General features: G+C 39.3%; 13 non-coding genes across 13 annotated transcripts; all 13 read right to left on the reverse strand.

The window, feature by feature from the left end:
• Window positions 1-466: 466 nt before the first annotated feature.
• On the reverse strand, window positions 467-539 carry TRNAK-CUU (transfer RNA lysine (anticodon CUU)). Its single transcript has one exon. It is a non-coding gene; the product is annotated as a tRNA-Lys (tRNA).
• A 607-nt stretch (window positions 540-1146) lies between these two features.
• On the reverse strand, window positions 1147-1219 carry TRNAT-CGU (transfer RNA threonine (anticodon CGU)). Its single transcript has one exon. It is a non-coding gene; the product is annotated as a tRNA-Thr (tRNA).
• A 423-nt stretch (window positions 1220-1642) lies between these two features.
• Window positions 1643-1715, reverse strand: TRNAK-CUU (transfer RNA lysine (anticodon CUU)). Its single transcript has one exon. It is a non-coding gene; the product is annotated as a tRNA-Lys (tRNA).
• Window positions 1716-2497: 782 nt separating this feature from the next.
• Window positions 2498-2570, reverse strand: TRNAK-CUU (transfer RNA lysine (anticodon CUU)). Its single transcript has one exon. It is a non-coding gene; the product is annotated as a tRNA-Lys (tRNA).
• A 432-nt stretch (window positions 2571-3002) lies between these two features.
• On the reverse strand, window positions 3003-3075 carry TRNAK-CUU (transfer RNA lysine (anticodon CUU)). The gene has a single exon. It is a non-coding gene; the product is annotated as a tRNA-Lys (tRNA).
• Window positions 3076-4375: 1300 nt separating this feature from the next.
• TRNAK-CUU (transfer RNA lysine (anticodon CUU)) lies at window positions 4376-4448 on the reverse strand. Its single transcript has one exon. It is a non-coding gene; the product is annotated as a tRNA-Lys (tRNA).
• Window positions 4449-4550: 102 nt separating this feature from the next.
• On the reverse strand, window positions 4551-4623 carry TRNAK-CUU (transfer RNA lysine (anticodon CUU)). The gene has a single exon. It is a non-coding gene; the product is annotated as a tRNA-Lys (tRNA).
• Window positions 4624-5046: 423 nt separating this feature from the next.
• On the reverse strand, window positions 5047-5119 carry TRNAK-CUU (transfer RNA lysine (anticodon CUU)). Its single transcript has one exon. It is a non-coding gene; the product is annotated as a tRNA-Lys (tRNA).
• A 2476-nt stretch (window positions 5120-7595) lies between these two features.
• On the reverse strand, window positions 7596-7668 carry TRNAK-CUU (transfer RNA lysine (anticodon CUU)). Its single transcript has one exon. It is a non-coding gene; the product is annotated as a tRNA-Lys (tRNA).
• Window positions 7669-10503: 2835 nt separating this feature from the next.
• TRNAK-CUU (transfer RNA lysine (anticodon CUU)) lies at window positions 10504-10576 on the reverse strand. Its single transcript has one exon. It is a non-coding gene; the product is annotated as a tRNA-Lys (tRNA).
• A 1377-nt stretch (window positions 10577-11953) lies between these two features.
• On the reverse strand, window positions 11954-12026 carry TRNAK-CUU (transfer RNA lysine (anticodon CUU)). Its single transcript has one exon. It is a non-coding gene; the product is annotated as a tRNA-Lys (tRNA).
• A 937-nt stretch (window positions 12027-12963) lies between these two features.
• On the reverse strand, window positions 12964-13036 carry TRNAK-CUU (transfer RNA lysine (anticodon CUU)). The gene has a single exon. It is a non-coding gene; the product is annotated as a tRNA-Lys (tRNA).
• A 1032-nt stretch (window positions 13037-14068) lies between these two features.
• Window positions 14069-14141, reverse strand: TRNAK-CUU (transfer RNA lysine (anticodon CUU)). The gene has a single exon. It is a non-coding gene; the product is annotated as a tRNA-Lys (tRNA).
• Window positions 14142-15762: the final 1621 nt, after the last annotated feature.

The raw sequence follows: 15762 nt of genomic DNA on the forward strand, positions 1-15762 counted from the left end.
AAACACAATTACCAGTCAATATCAGAACGCATTGAAGAATATCAGGAAATAGGCGATTAAACCTGTGTGGAAAAAAGTCTTATTTGTGTTTTCTCCACTTTATTTTATAGTAAGATGATACATACTTTTTCTTTTACAGTGAATACATTAAGGTGTGGTATTGCCCCATTACACATCATCCAGACATGCATTCATATATTGCATGTTAACAATCAAAATATTGCAAATATTGTAAAGAGACTTTCAATTTCTATTTTTTTGGTCAAAAAGCATTAAAATTTTAGTTGTTTTCGCCCAACGTGGGGCTCGCACCCACGACCCTGAGATTAAGAGTCTCATGCTCTACCGACTGAGCTAGCCGGGCTCCTTTGGATGCCTATAGTTTTCTTCCCTATCCCTGCACTGCCGTTTTCCACAGATAGGATGTATTTTTTTGGTCAAAAAGTACTACAATTTTAGTTGTTTTCGCCCAACGTGGGGCTCGAACCCACGACCCTGAGATTAAGAGTCTCATGCTCTACCGACTGAGCTAGCCGGGCTCCTTTGGATACCTATAGTTTTCTTCCCTATCCCTGCACTGCCGTTTTCCACAGATAGGATGCTGTGTAATCATAGGCTCTGGTGGAGTTTGGAAAGAAAATACACATCAGCCAGAGGCAGAAATAGTCTAAGAAAGTATCAAACACAATTACCAGTCAATATCAGAACGCATTGAAGAATATCAGGAAATAGCCGATTAAACCTGTGTGGAAAAAAGTCTTATTTGTGTTTTCTCCACTTTATTTTATAGTAAGATGATACATACTTTTTCTTTTACAGTGAATACATTAAGGTGTGGTATTGCCCCATTACACATCATCCAGACATGCATTCATATATTGCATGTTAACAATCAAAATATTGCAAATATTGTAAAGAGACTTTCAATTTCTATTTTTTTGGTCAAAAAGCATTAAAATTTTAGTTGTTTTCGCCCAACGTGGGGTTCGCACCCACGACCCTGAGATTAAGAGTCTCATGCTCTACCGACTGAGCTAGCCGGGCTCCTTTGAATGCCTATAGTTTTCTTCCCTATCCCTGCACTGCCGTTTTCCACAGATAGGATGTATTTTTTTGGTCAAAAAGCACTACAATTTTAGTTGTTTTTGCCCAAAGTGGGGCTCGAACCCACGACCCTGAGATTACGAGTCTCATGCTCTACCGACTGAGCTAGCCGGGCTCCTTTGGATGCCTATAGTTTTCTTCCCTATCCCTGCACTGCCGTTTTCCACAGATAGGATGCTGTGTAATCATAGGCTCTGGTGGAGTTTGGAAAGAAAATACACATCAGCCAGAGGCAGAAATAGTCTAAGAAAGTATCAAACACAATTACCAGTCAATATCAGAACGCATTGAAGAATATCAGGAAATAGGCGATTAAACCTGTGTGGAAAAAAGTCTTATTTGTGTTTTCTCCACTTTATTTTATAGTAAGATGATACATACTTTTTCTTTTACAGTGAATACATTAAGGTGTGGTATTACCCCATTACACATCATCCAGACATGCATTCATATATTGCATGTTAACAATGAAAATATTGCAAAGAGACTTTAAATTTCTATTTTTTTGGTCAAAAAGCACTAAAATTTTAGTTGTTTTCGCCCAACGTGGGGCTCGAACCCACGACCATGAGATTAAGAGTCTCATGCTCTACCGACTGAGCTAGCCGGGCTCCTTTGGATGCCTATAGTTTTCTTCCCTATCCCTGCACTGCCGTTTTCCACAGATAGGATGTATTTTTTTGGTCAAAAAGCACTACAATTTTAGTTGTTTTTGCCCAACGTGGGGCTCGAACCCACGACCCTGAGATTAAGAGTCTCATGCTCTACCAACTGAGCAAGCCGGGCTCCTTTGGATGCCTATAGTTTTCTTCCCTATCCCTGCACTGCCGCTTTCCACAGATAGGATGCTGTGTAATCATAGGCTCTGGTGGAGTTTGGAAAGAAAATACACATCAGCCAGAGGCAGAAATAGTCTAAGAAAGTATCAAACACAATTACCAGTCAATATCAGAACGCATTGAAGAATATCAGGAAATAGCCGATTAAACCTGTGTGGAAAAAAGTCTTATTTGTGTTTTCTCCACTTTATTTTATAGTAAGATGATACATACTTTTTCTTTTACAGTGAATACATTAAGGTGTGGTATTGCCCCATTACACATCATCCAGACATGCATTCATATATTGCATGTTAACAATCAAAATATTGCAAATATTGTAAAGAGACTTTCAATTTCTATTTTTTTGGTCAAAAAGCATTAAAATTTTAGTTGTTTTCGCCCAACGTGGGGCTCGCACCCACGACCCTGAGATTAAGAGTCTCATTCTCTACCGACTGAGCTAGCCGGGCTCCTTTGGATGCCTATAGTTTTCTTCCCTATCCCTGCACTGCCGTTTTCCACAGATAGGATGTATTTTTTTGGTCAAAAAGTACTACAATTTTAGTTGTTTTCGCCCAACGTGGGGCTCGAACCCACGACCCTGAGATTAAGAGTCTCATGCTCTACCGACTGAGCTAGCCGGGCTCCTTTGGATACCTATAATTTTCTTCCCTATCCCTGCACTGCCGTTTTCCACAGATAGGATGCTGTGTAATCATAGGCTCTGGTGGAGTTTGGAAAGAAAATACACATCAGCCAGAGGCAGAAATAGTCTAAGAAAGTATCAAACACAATTACCAGTCAATATCAGAACGCATTGAAGAATATCAGGAAATAGCTGATTAAACCTGTGTGGAAAAAAGTCTTATTTGTGTTTTCTCCACTTTATTTTATAGTAAGATGATACATACTTTTTCTTTTACAGTGAATACATTAAGGTGTGGTATTGCCCCATTACACATCATCCAGACATGCATTCATATATTGCATGTTAATAATCAAAATATTGCAAATATTGTAAAGAGACTTTCAATTTCTATTTTTTTGGTCAAAAAGCACTAAAATTTTAGTTGTTTTCGCCCAACGTGGGGCTCGAACCCACGACCCTGAGATTAAGAGTCTCATGCTCTACCGACTGAGCTAGCCGGGCTCCTTTAGATGCCTATAGTTTTCTTCCCTATCCCTGCACTGCCGCTTTCCACAGATAGGATGCTGTGTAATCATAGGCTCTGATGGAGTTTGGAAAGAAAATACACATCAGCCAGAGGCAGAAATAGTCTAAGAAAGTATCAAACACAATTACCAGTCAATATCAGAACGCATTGAAGAATATCAGGAAATAGCCGATTAAACCTGTGTGGAAAAAAGTCTTATTTGTGTTTTCTCCACTTTATTTTATAGTAAGATGATGCATACTTTTTCTTTTACAGTGAATACATTAAGGTGTGGTATTGCCCCATTACACATCATCCAGACATGCATTCATATATTGCATGTTAACAATCAAAATATTGCAAATATTGGAAAGAGACTTTCAATTTCTATTTTTTTGGTCAAAAAGCACTCAAATTTTAGTTGTTTTCGCCCAACGTTTTCTTCCCTATCCCTGCACTGCCGCTTTCCACAGATAGGATGTATTTTTTTGGTCAAAAAAGCACTACAATTTTAGTTGTTTTCGCCCAACGTGCGGCTCGAACCCACGACCCTGAGATTAAGAGTCTCATGCTCTACCGACTGAGCTAGCCGGGCTCCATTGGATGCCTATAGTTTTCTTCCCTATCCCTGCACTGCCGTTTTCCACAGATAGGATGTATTTTTTTGGTCAAAAAGCACTACAATTTTAGTTGTTTTCGCCCAACGTGGGGCTCAAACCCACGACTCTGAGATTAAGAGTCTCATGCTCTACCGACTGAGCTAGCCGGGCTCCTTTGGATGCCTATAGTTTTCTTCCCTATCCCTGCACTGCCGTTTTCCACAGATAGGATGCTGTGTAATCATAGGCTCTGGTGGAGTTTGGAAAGAAAATACACATCAGCCAGAGGCAGAAATAGTCTAAGAAAGTATCAAACACAATTACCAGTCAATATCAGAACGCATTGAAGAATATCAGGAAATAGCCGATTAAACCTGTGTGGAGAAAAGTCTTATTTGTGTTTTCTCCACTTTATTTTATAGTAAGATGATACATACTTTTTCTTTTACAGTGAATACATTAAGGTGTGGTATTGCCCCCTTACACATCATCCAGACATGCATTCATATATTGCATGTTAACAATCAAAATATTGCAAATATTGTAAAGAGACTTTCAATTTCTATTTTTTTGGTCAAAAAGCACTCAAATTTTAGTTGTTTTCGCCCAACGTTTTCTTCCCTATCCCTGCACTGCCGCTTTCCACAGATAGGATGTATTTTTTTGGTCAAAAAAGCACTACAATGTTAGTTGTTTTCGCCCAACGTGGGGCTCGAACCCACGACCCTGAGATTAAGAGTCTCATGCTCTACCGACTGAGCTAGCCGGGCTCCTTTGGATGCCTATAGTTTTCTTCCCTATCCCTGCACTGCCGTTTTCCACAGATAGGATGTATTTTTTTGGTCAAAAAGCACTACAATTTTAGTTGTTTTCGCCCAACGTGGGGCTCGAACCCACGACCCTGAGATTAAGAGTCTCATGCTCTACCGACTGAGCTAGCCGGGCTCCTTTGGATGCCTATAGTTTTCTTCCCTATCCCTGCACTGCCGCTTTCCACAGATAGGATGCTGTGTAATCATAGGCTCTGATGGAGTTTGGAAAGAAAATACACATCAGCCAGAGGCAGAAATAGTCTAAGAAAGTATCAAACACAATTACCAGTCAATATCAGAACGCATTGAAGAATATCAGGAAATAGCCGATTAAACCTGTGTGGAAAAAAGTCTTATTTGTGTTTTCTCCACTTTATTTTATAGTAAGATGATGCATACTTTTTCTTTTACAGTGAATACATTAAGGTGTGGTATTGCCCCATTACACATCATCCAGACATGCATTCATATATTGCATGTTAACAATGAAAATATTGCAAAGAGACTTTCAATTTCTATTTTTTTGGTCAAAAAGCACAAAAATTTTAGTTGTTTTCGCCCAACGTGGGGCTCGAACCCACGACCCTGAGATTAAGAGTCTCATGCTCTACCGACTGAGCTAGCCGGGCTCCTTTGGATGCCTATAGTTTTCTTCCCTATCCCTGCACTGCCGTTTTCCACAGATAGGATGCTGTGTAATCATAGGCTCTGGTGGAGTTTGGAAAGAAAATACACATCAGCCAGAGGCAGAAATAGTCTAAGAAAGTATCAAACACAATTACCAGTCAATATCAGAACGCATTGAAGAATATCAGGAAATAGCCGATTAAACCTGTGTGGAAAAAAGTCTTATTTGTGTTTTCTCCACTTTATTTTATAGTAAGATGATACATACTTTTTCTTTTACAGTGAATACATTAAGGTGTGGTATTGCCCCATTACACATCATCCAGACATGCATTCATATATTGCATGTTAACAATCAAAATATTGCAAATATTGGAAAGAGACTTTCAATTTCTATTTTTTTGGTCAAAAAGCACTCAAATTTTAGTTGTTTTCGCCCAACGTTTTCTTCCCTATCCCTGCACTGCCGCTTTCCACAGATAGGATGTATTTTTTTGGTCAAAAAAGCACTACAATTTTAGTTGTTTTCGCCCAACTTGCGGCTCGAACCCACGACCCTGAGATTAAGAGTCTCATGCTCCACCGACTGAGCTAGCCGGGCTCCATTGGATGCCTATAGTTTTCTTCCCTATCCCTGCACTGCCGTTTTCCACAGATAGGATGTATTTTTTTGGTCAAAAAGCACTACAATTTTAGTTGTTTTCGCCCAACGTGGGGCTCAAACCCACGACTCTGAGATTAAGAGTCTCATGCCCTACCGACTGAGCTAGCCGGGCTCCTTTGGATGCCTATAGTTTTCTTCCCTATCCCTGCACTGCCGTTTTCCACAGATAGGATGCTGTGTAATCATAGGCTCTGGTGGAGTTTGGAAAGAAAATACACATCAGCCAGAGGCAGAAATAGTCTAAGAAAGTATCAAACACAATTACCAGTCAATATCAGAACGCATTGAAGAATATCAGGAAATAGCCGATTAAACCTGTGTGGAAAAAAGTCTTATTTGTGTTTTCTCCACTTTATTTTATAGTAAGATGATGCATACTTTTTCTTTTACAGTGAATACATTAAGGTGTGGTATTGCCCCATTACACATCATCCAGACATGCATTCATATATTGCATGTTAACAATCAAAATATTGCAAATATTGTAAAGAGACTTTCAATTTCTATTTTTTTGGTCAAAAAGCACTAAAATTTTAGTTGTTTTCGCCCAACGTGGGGCTCGAACCCACGACCCTGAGATTAAGAGTCTCATGCGCTACCGACTGAGCAAGCCGGGCTCCTTTGGATGCCCATAGTTTTCTTCCCTATCCCTGCACTGCCGTTTTCCACAGATAGGATGCTGTGTAATCATAGGCTCTGGTGGAGTTTGGAAAGAAAATACACATCAGCCAGAGGCAGAAATAGTCTAAGAAAGTATCAAACACAATTACCAGTCAATATCAGAACGCATTGAAGAATATCAGGAAATAGCCGATTAAACCTGTGTGGAAAAAAGTCTTATTTGTGTTTTCTCCACTTTATTTTATAGTAAGATGATACATACTTTTTCTTTTACAGTGAATACATTAAGGTGTGGTATTGCCCCCTTACACATCATCCAGACATGCATTCATATATTGCATGTTAACAATCAAAATATTGCAAATATTGTAAAGAGACTTTCAATTTCTATTTTTTTGGTCAAAAAGCACTCAAATTTTAGTTGTTTTCCCCCAACGTTTTCTTCCCTATCCCTGCACTGCCGCTTTCCACAGATAGGATGTATTTTTTTGGTCAAAAAAGCACTACAATTTTAGTTGTTTTCGCCCAACGTGCGGCTCGAACCCACGACCCTGAAATTAAGAGTCTCATGCTCTACCGACTGAGCTAGCCGGGCTCCATTGGATGCCTATAGTTTTCTTCCCTATCCCTGCACTGCCGTTTTCCACAGATAGGATGTATTTTTTTGGTCAAAAAGCACTACAATTTTAGTTGTTTTCACCCAACGTGGGGCTCAAACCCACGACTCTGAGATTAAGAGTCTCATGCTCTACCGACTGAGCTAGCCGGGCTCCTTTGGATGCCTATAGTTTTCTTCCCTATCCCTGCACTGCCGTTTTCCACAGATAGGATGCTGTGTAATCATAGGCTCTGGTGGAGTTTGGAAAGAAAATACACATCAGCCAGAGGCAGAAATAGTCTAAGAAAGTATCAAACACAATTACCAGTCAATATCAGAACGCATTGAAGAATATCAGGAAATAGCCGATTAAACCTGTGTGGAAAAAAGTCTTATTTGTGTTTTCTCCACTTTATTTTATAGTAAGATGATGCATACTTTTTCTTTTACAGTGAATACATTAAGGTGTGGTATTGCCCCATTACACATCATCCAGACATGCATTCATATATTGCATGTTAACAATGAAAATATTGCAAAGAGACTTTCAATTTCTATTTTTTTGGTCAAAAAGCACAAAAATTTTAGTTGTTTTCGCCCAACGTGGGGCTCGAACCCACGACCCTGAGATTAAGAGTCTCATGCTCTACCGACTGAGCTAGCCGGGCTCCTTTGGATGCCTATAGTTTTCTTCCCTATCCCTGCACTGCCGTTTTCCACAGATAGGATGCTGTGTAATCATAGGCTCTGGTGGAGTTTGGAAAGAAAATACACATCAGCCAGAGGCAGAAATAGTCTAAGAAAGTATCAAACACAATTACCAGTCAATATCAGAACGCATTGAAGAATATCAGGAAATAGCCGATTAAACCTGTGTGGAAAAAAGTCTTATTTGTGTTTTCTCCACTTTATTTTATAGTAAGATGATACATACTTTTTCTTTTACAGTGAATACATTAAGGTGTGGTATTGCCCCATTACACATCATCCAGACATGCATTCATATATTGCATGTTAACAATCAAAATATTGCAAATATTGGAAAGAGACTTTCAATTTCTATTTTTTTGGTCAAAAAGCACTCAAATTTTAGTTGTTTTCGCCCAACGTTTTCTTCCCTATCCCTGCACTGCCGCTTTCCACAGATAGGATGTATTTTTTTGGTCAAAAAAGCACTACAATTTTAGTTGTTTTCGCCCAACTTGCGGCTCGAACCCACGACCCTGAGATTAAGAGTCTCATGCTCCACCGACTGAGCTAGCCGGGCTCCATTGGATGCCTATAGTTTTCTTCCCTATCCCTGCACTGCCGTTTTCCACAGATAGGATGTATTTTTTTGGTCAAAAAGCACTACAATTTTAGTTGTTTTCGCCCAACGTGGGGCTCAAACCCACGACTCTGAGATTAAGAGTCTCATGCCCTACCGACTGAGCTAGCCGGGCTCCTTTGGATGCCTATAGTTTTCTTCCCTATCCCTGCACTGCCGTTTTCCACAGATAGGATGCTGTGTAATCATAGGCTCTGGTGGAGTTTGGAAAGAAAATACACATCAGCCAGAGGCAGAAATAGTCTAAGAAAGTATCAAACACAATTACCAGTCAATATCAGAACGCATTGAAGAATATCAGGAAATAGCCGATTAAACCTGTGTGGAAAAAAGTCTTATTTGTGTTTTCTCCACTTTATTTTATAGTAAGATGATGCATACTTTTTCTTTTACAGTGAATACATTAAGGTGTGGTATTGCCCCATTACACATCATCCAGACATGCATTCATATATTGCATGTTAACAATCAAAATATTGCAAATATTGTAAAGAGACTTTCAATTTCTATTTTTTTGGTCAAAAAGCACTAAAATTTTAGTTGTTTTCGCCCAACGTGGGGCTCGAACCCACGACCCTGAGATTAAGAGTCTCATGCGCTACCGACTGAGCAAGCCGGGCTCCTTTGGATGCCCATAGTTTTCTTCCCTATCCCTGCACTGCCGTTTTCCACAGATAGGATGCTGTGTAATCATAGGCTCTGGTGGAGTTTGGAAAGAAAATACACATCAGCCAGAGGCAGAAATAGTCTAAGAAAGTATCAAACACAATTACCAGTCAATATCAGAACGCATTGAAGAATATCAGGAAATAGCCGATTAAACCTGTGTGGAAAAAAGTCTTATTTGTGTTTTCTCCACTTTATTTTATAGTAAGATGATACATACTTTTTCTTTTACAGTGAATACATTAAGGTGTGGTATTGCCCCCTTACACATCATCCAGACATGCATTCATATATTGCATGTTAACAATCAAAATATTGCAAATATTGTAAAGAGACTTTCAATTTCTATTTTTTTGGTCAAAAAGCACTCAAATTTTAGTTGTTTTCCCCCAACGTTTTCTTCCCTATCCCTGCACTGCCGCTTTCCACAGATAGGATGTATTTTTTTGGTCAAAAAAGCACTACAATTTTAGTTGTTTTCGCCCAACGTGCGGCTCGAACCCACGACCCTGAAATTAAGAGTCTCATGCTCTACCGACTGAGCTAGCCGGGATCCATTGGATGCCTATAGTTTTCTTCCCTATCCCTGCACTGCCGTTTTCCACAGATAGGATGTATTTTTTTGGTCAAAAAGCACTACAATTTTAGTTGTTTTCACCCAACGTGGGGCTCAAACCCACGACTCTGAGATTAAGAGTCTCATGCTCTACCGACTGAGCTAGCCGGGCTCCTTTGGATGCCTATAGTTTTCTTCCCTATCCCTGCACTGCCGTTTTCCACAGATAGGATGCTGTGTAATCATAGGCTCTGGTGGAGTTTGGAAAGAAAATACACATCAGCCAGAGGCAGAAATAGTCTAAGAAAGTATCAAACACAATTACCAGTCAATATCAGAACGCATTGAAGAATATCAGGAAATAGCCGATTAAACCTGTGTGGAAAAAAGTCTTATTTGTGTTTTCTCCACTTTATTTTATAGTAAGATGATACATACTTTTTCTTTTACAGTGAATACATTAAGGTGTGGTATTGCCCCATTACACATCATCCAGACATGCATTCATATATTGCATGTTAACAATCAAAATATTGAAAATATTGTAAAGAGACTTTCAATTTCTATTTTTTTGGTCAAAAAGCACTAAAATTTTAGTTGTTTTCGCCCAACGTGGGGCTCGAACCCACGACCCTGAGATTAAGAGTCTCATGCGCTACCGACTGAGCAAGCCGGGCTCCTTTGGATGCCCATAGTTTTCTTCCCTATCCCTGCACTGCCGTTTTCCACAGATAGGATGTATTTTTTTGGTCAAAAAGCACTACAATTTTAGTTGTTTTTGCCCAAAGTGGGGCTCGAACCCACGACCCTGAGATTAAGCGTCTCATGCTCTACCGACTGAGCTAGCCGGGCTCCTTTGGATGCCTATAGTTTTCTTCCCTATCCCTGCACTGCCGTTTTCCACAGATAGGATGTATTTTTTTGGTCAAAAATCACTACAATTTTAGTTGTTTTCGCCCAACGTGGGGCTCGAACCCACGACCCTGAGATTAAGAGTCTCATGCTCTACCGACTGAGCTAGCCGGGCTCCTTTGGATGCCTATAGTTTTCTTCCCTATCCCTGCACTGTCGTTTTCCACAGATAGGATGCTGTGTAATCATAGGCTCTGGTGGAGTTTGGAAAGAAAATACACATCAGCCAGAGGCAGAAATAGTCTAAGAAAGTATCAAACACAATTACCAGTCAATATCAGAACGCATTGAAGAATATCAGGAAATAGCCGATTAAACCTGTGTGGAAAAAAGTCTTATTTGTGTTTTCTCCACTTTATTTTATAGTAAGATGATACATACTTTTTCTTTTACAGTGAATACATTAAGGTGTGGTATTGCCCCATTACACATCATCCAGACATGCATTCATATATTGCATGTTAACAATCAAAATATTGCAAATATTGTAAAGAGACTTTCAATTTCTATTTTTTTGGTCAAAAAGCACTAAAATTTTAGTTGTTTTCGCCCAACGTTTTCTTCCCTATCCCTGCACTGCCGCTTTCCACAGATAGGATTTATTTTTTTGGTCAAAAAGCACTACAATTTTAGTTGTTTTCGCCCAACGTGCGGCTCGAACCCACGACCCTGAGATTAAGAGTCTCATGCTCTACCGACTGAGCTAGCCGGGCTCCATTGGATGCCTATAGTTTTCTTCCCTATCCCTGCACTGCCGTTTTCCACAGATAGGATGTATTTTTTTGGTCAAAAAGCACTACAATTTTAGTTGTTTTCGCCCAACGTGGGGCTCAAACCCACGACTGAGATTAAGAGTCTCATGCTCTACCGACTGAGCTAGCCGGGCTCCTTTGGATGCCTATAGTTTTCTTCCCTATCCCTGCACTGCCGTTTTCCACAGATAGGATGCTGTGTAATCATAGGCTCTGGTGGAGTTTGGAAAGAAAATACACATCAGCCAGAGGCAGAAATAGTCTAAGAAAGTATCAAACACAATTACCAGTCAATATCAGAACGCATTGAAGAATATCAGGAAATAGCCGATTAAACCTGTGTGGAAAAAAGTCTTATTTGTGTTTTCTCCACTTTATTTTATAGTAAGATGATACATACTTTTTCTTTTACAGTGAATACATTAAGGTGTGGTATTGCCCCATTACACATCATCCAGACATGCATTCATATATTGCATGTTAACAATGAAAATATTGCAAATATTGTAAAGAGACTTTCAATTTCTATTTTTTTGGTCAAAAAGCATTAAATATTTAGTTGTTTTCGCCAACGTGGGGCTCGAACCCACGACCCTGAGATTAAGAGTCTCATGCTCTACCGACTGAGCTAGCCGGGCTCCTTTGGATGCCTATAGTTTTCTTCCCTATCCCTGCACTGCCGTTTTCCACAGATAGGATGTATTTTTTTGGTCAAAAAGCACTACAATTTTAGTTGTTTTCGCCCAACGTGGGGCTCGAACCCACGACCCTGAGATTAAGAGTCTCATGCTCTACCGACTGAGCTAGCCGGGCTCCTTTGGATGCTTATAGTTTTCTTCCCTATCCCTGCACTGCTGTTTTCCACAGATAGGATGCTGTGTAATCATAGGCTCTGGTGGAGTTTGGAAAGAAAATACACATCAGCCAGAGGCAGAAATAGTCTAAGAAAGTATCAAACACAATTACCAGTCAATTTCAGAACGCATTGAAGAATATCAGGAAATAGCCGATTAAACCTGTGTGGAAAAAAGTCTTATTTGTGTTTTCTCCACTTTATTTTATAGTAAGATGATACATACTTTTTCTTTTACAGTGAATACATTAAGGTGTGGTATTGCCCCATTACACATCATCCAGACATGCATTCATGTATTGCATGTTAACAATCAAAATATTGCAAATATTGTAAAGAGACTTTCAATTTCTATTTTTTTGGTCAAAAAGCACTAAAATGTTAGTTGCGTTCGCCCAACGTGGGGTTCGCACCCACGACCCTGAGATTAAGAGTCTCATGCTCTACCGACTGAGCTAGCCGGGCTCCTTTGGATGCCTATAGTTTTCTTCCCTATCCCTGCACTGCCGCTTTCCACAGATAGGATGCTGTGTAATCATAGGCTCTGGTGGAGTTTGGAAAGAAAATACACATCAGCCAGAGGCAGAAATAGTCTAAGAAAGTATCAAACACAATTACCAGTCAATATCAGAACGCATTGAAGAATATCAGGAAATAGCCGATTAAACCTGTGTGGAAAAAAGTCTTATTTGTGTTTTCTCCACTTTATTTTAGAGTAAGATGATGCATACTTTTTCTTTTACAGTGAATACATTAAGGTATGGTATTGCCCCATTACACATCATCCAGACATGCATTCATATATTGCATGTTAACAATGAAAATATTGCAAATATTGTGAAGAGACTTTCAATTTCTATTTTTTTGGTCAAAAAGCACTAAAATTTTAGTTGTTTTCGCCCAACGTGGGGCTCGAACCCACGACCCTGAGATTAAGAGTCTCATGCTCTACCGACTGAGCTAGCCGGGCTCCTTTGCATGCCTATAGTTTTCTTCCCTATCCCTGCACTGCCGGTTTCCACAGATAGGATGCTGTGTAATCATAGGCTCTGGTGGAGTTTGGAAAGAAAATACACATCAGCCAGAGGCAGAAATAGTCTAAGAAAGTATCAAACACAATTACCAGTCAATATCAGAACGCTTTGAAGAATATAAAGAAATAGCTGACTGAACCTGTGTGAAAAAAAGTCTTATTTGTGTTTTCTCCACTTTATTTTATAATAAGATGATACATACTTTTTATTTTACAGTGAATACATTAAGGTATGGTATTGCCCCATTACACATCATCCAGACATGCATTCATATATTGCATGTTAACAATGAAAATATTGCAAATATTGTGAAGAGACTTTCAATTTCTATTTTTTTGGTCAAAAAGCACTACAATTTTAGTTGTTTTTGCCCAACGTGGGGTTCGAACCCACGACCCTGAGATTAAGAGTCTCATGCTCTACCAACTGAACTAGCCAGGCTCCTTTGGATGCCTATAGTTTTCTTCCCTATCCCTGCACTGCCGCTTTCCACAGATAGGATGCTGTGTAATCATAGGCTCTGGTGGAGTTTGGAAAGAAAATACACATCAGCCAGAGGCAGAAATAGTCTAAGAAAGTATCAAACACAATTACCAGTCAATATCAGAACGCATTGAAGAATATCAGGAAATAGCCGATTAAACTGTGTGGAAAAAAGTCTTATTTGTGTTTTCTCCACTTTATTTTATAGTAAGATGATGCATACTTTTTCTTTTACAGTGAATACATTAAGGTATGGTATTGCCCCATTACACATCATCCAGACATGCATTCATACATTGCATGTTAACAATGAAAATATTGCAAATATTGTAAAGAGACTTTCAATTTCTATTTTTTTGGTCAAGACATGCATCCAGACATGCATTCATATATTGCATGTTAACAATGAAAATATTGCAAATATTGTAAAGAGACTTTCAATTTCTATTTTTTTGGTCAAAAAGCACTAAAATTTTAGTTGTTTTCGCCCAACGTGGGGCTCGAACCCACGACCCTGAGATTAAGAGTCTCATGCTCTACCGACTGAGCTAGCCGGGCTCCTTTGGATGCCTATAGTTTTCTTCCCTATCCCTGCACTGCCGTTTTCCACAGATAGGATGCTGTGTAATCATAGGCTCTGGTGGAGTTTGGAAAGAAAATACACATCAGCCAGAGGCAGAAATAGTCTAAGAAAGTATCAAACACAATTACCAGTCAATATCAGAACGCATTGAAGAATATCAGGAAATAGCCGATTAAACTGTGTGGAAAAAAGTCTTATTTGTGTTTTCTCCACTTTATTTTATAGTAAGATGATGCATACTTTTTCTTTTACAGTGAATACATTAAGGTATGGTATTGCCCCATTACACATCATCCAGACATGCATTCATACATTGCATGTTAACAATGAAAATATTGCAAATATTGTAAAGAGACTTTCAATTTCTATTTTTTTGGTCAAGACATGCATCCAGACATGCATTCATATATTGCATGTTAACAATGAAAATATTGCAAATATTGTAAAGAGACTTTCAATTTCTATTTTTTTGGTCAAAAAGCACTAAAATTTTAGTTGTTTTCGCCCAACGTGGGGCTCGAACCCACGACCCTGAGATTAAGAGTCTCATGCTCTACCTACTGAGCTAGCCGGGCTCCTTTGGACGCCTGTAGTTTCCTTCCCTATCCCTGCACTGCCGCTTTCCACAGATATGATGCTGTGTAATCATAGGCTCTGGTGGAGTTTGGAAAGAAAATACACATCAGCCAGAGGCAGAAATAGTCTAAGAAAGTATCAAACACAATTACCAGTCAATATCAGAACGCATTGAAGAATATCAGGAAATAGCCGATTAAACCTGTGTGGAAAAAAGTCTTATTTGTGTTTTCTCCACTTTATTTTATAGTAAGATGATGCATACTTTTTCTTTTACAGTGAATACATTAAGGTGTGGTATTGCCCCATTACACATCATCCAGACATGCATTCATATATTGCATGTTAACAATGAAAATATTGCAAATATTGTAAAGAGACTTTCAATTTCTATTTTTTTGGTCAAAAAGCACTAAAATTTTAGTTGTTTTCACCCAACGTGGGGCTCGAACCCACGACCCTGAGATTAAGAGTCTCATGCTCTACCGACTGAGCTAGCCGGGCTCCTTTGGATGCCTATAGTTTTCTTCCCTATCCCTGCACTGCCGTTTTCCACAGATAGGATGTATTTTTTTGGTCAAAAAGCACTACAATTTTAGTTGTTTTCGCCCAACGTGGGGCTCGAACCCACGACCCTGAGATTAAGAGTCTCATGCTCTACCTACTGAGCTAGCCGGGCTCCTTTAGATGCCTGTAGTTTTCTTCCCTATCCCTGCACTGCCGCTTTCCACAGATATGATGCTGTGTAATCATAGGCTCTGGTGGAGTTTGGAAAGAAAATACACATCAGCCAGAGGCAGAAATAGTCTAAGAAAGTATCAAACACAATTACCAGTCACTATCAGAACGCATTGAAGAATATCAGGAAATAGCCGATTAAACTTGTGTGGAAAAAAGTCTTATTTGTGTTTTCTCCACTTTATTTTATAGTAAGATGATGCATACTTTTTCTTTTACAGTGAATACATTAAGGTATGGTATTGCCCCATTACACATCATCCAGACATGCATTCATACATT

This window comes from Ambystoma mexicanum, chromosome 4q (assembly GCF_040938575.1).
Source record: "Ambystoma mexicanum isolate Mex_15411 chromosome 4q, UKY_AmexF1_1, whole genome shotgun sequence".
Taxonomy (NCBI): Eukaryota; Metazoa; Chordata; class Amphibia; order Caudata; family Ambystomatidae; genus Ambystoma; species Ambystoma mexicanum.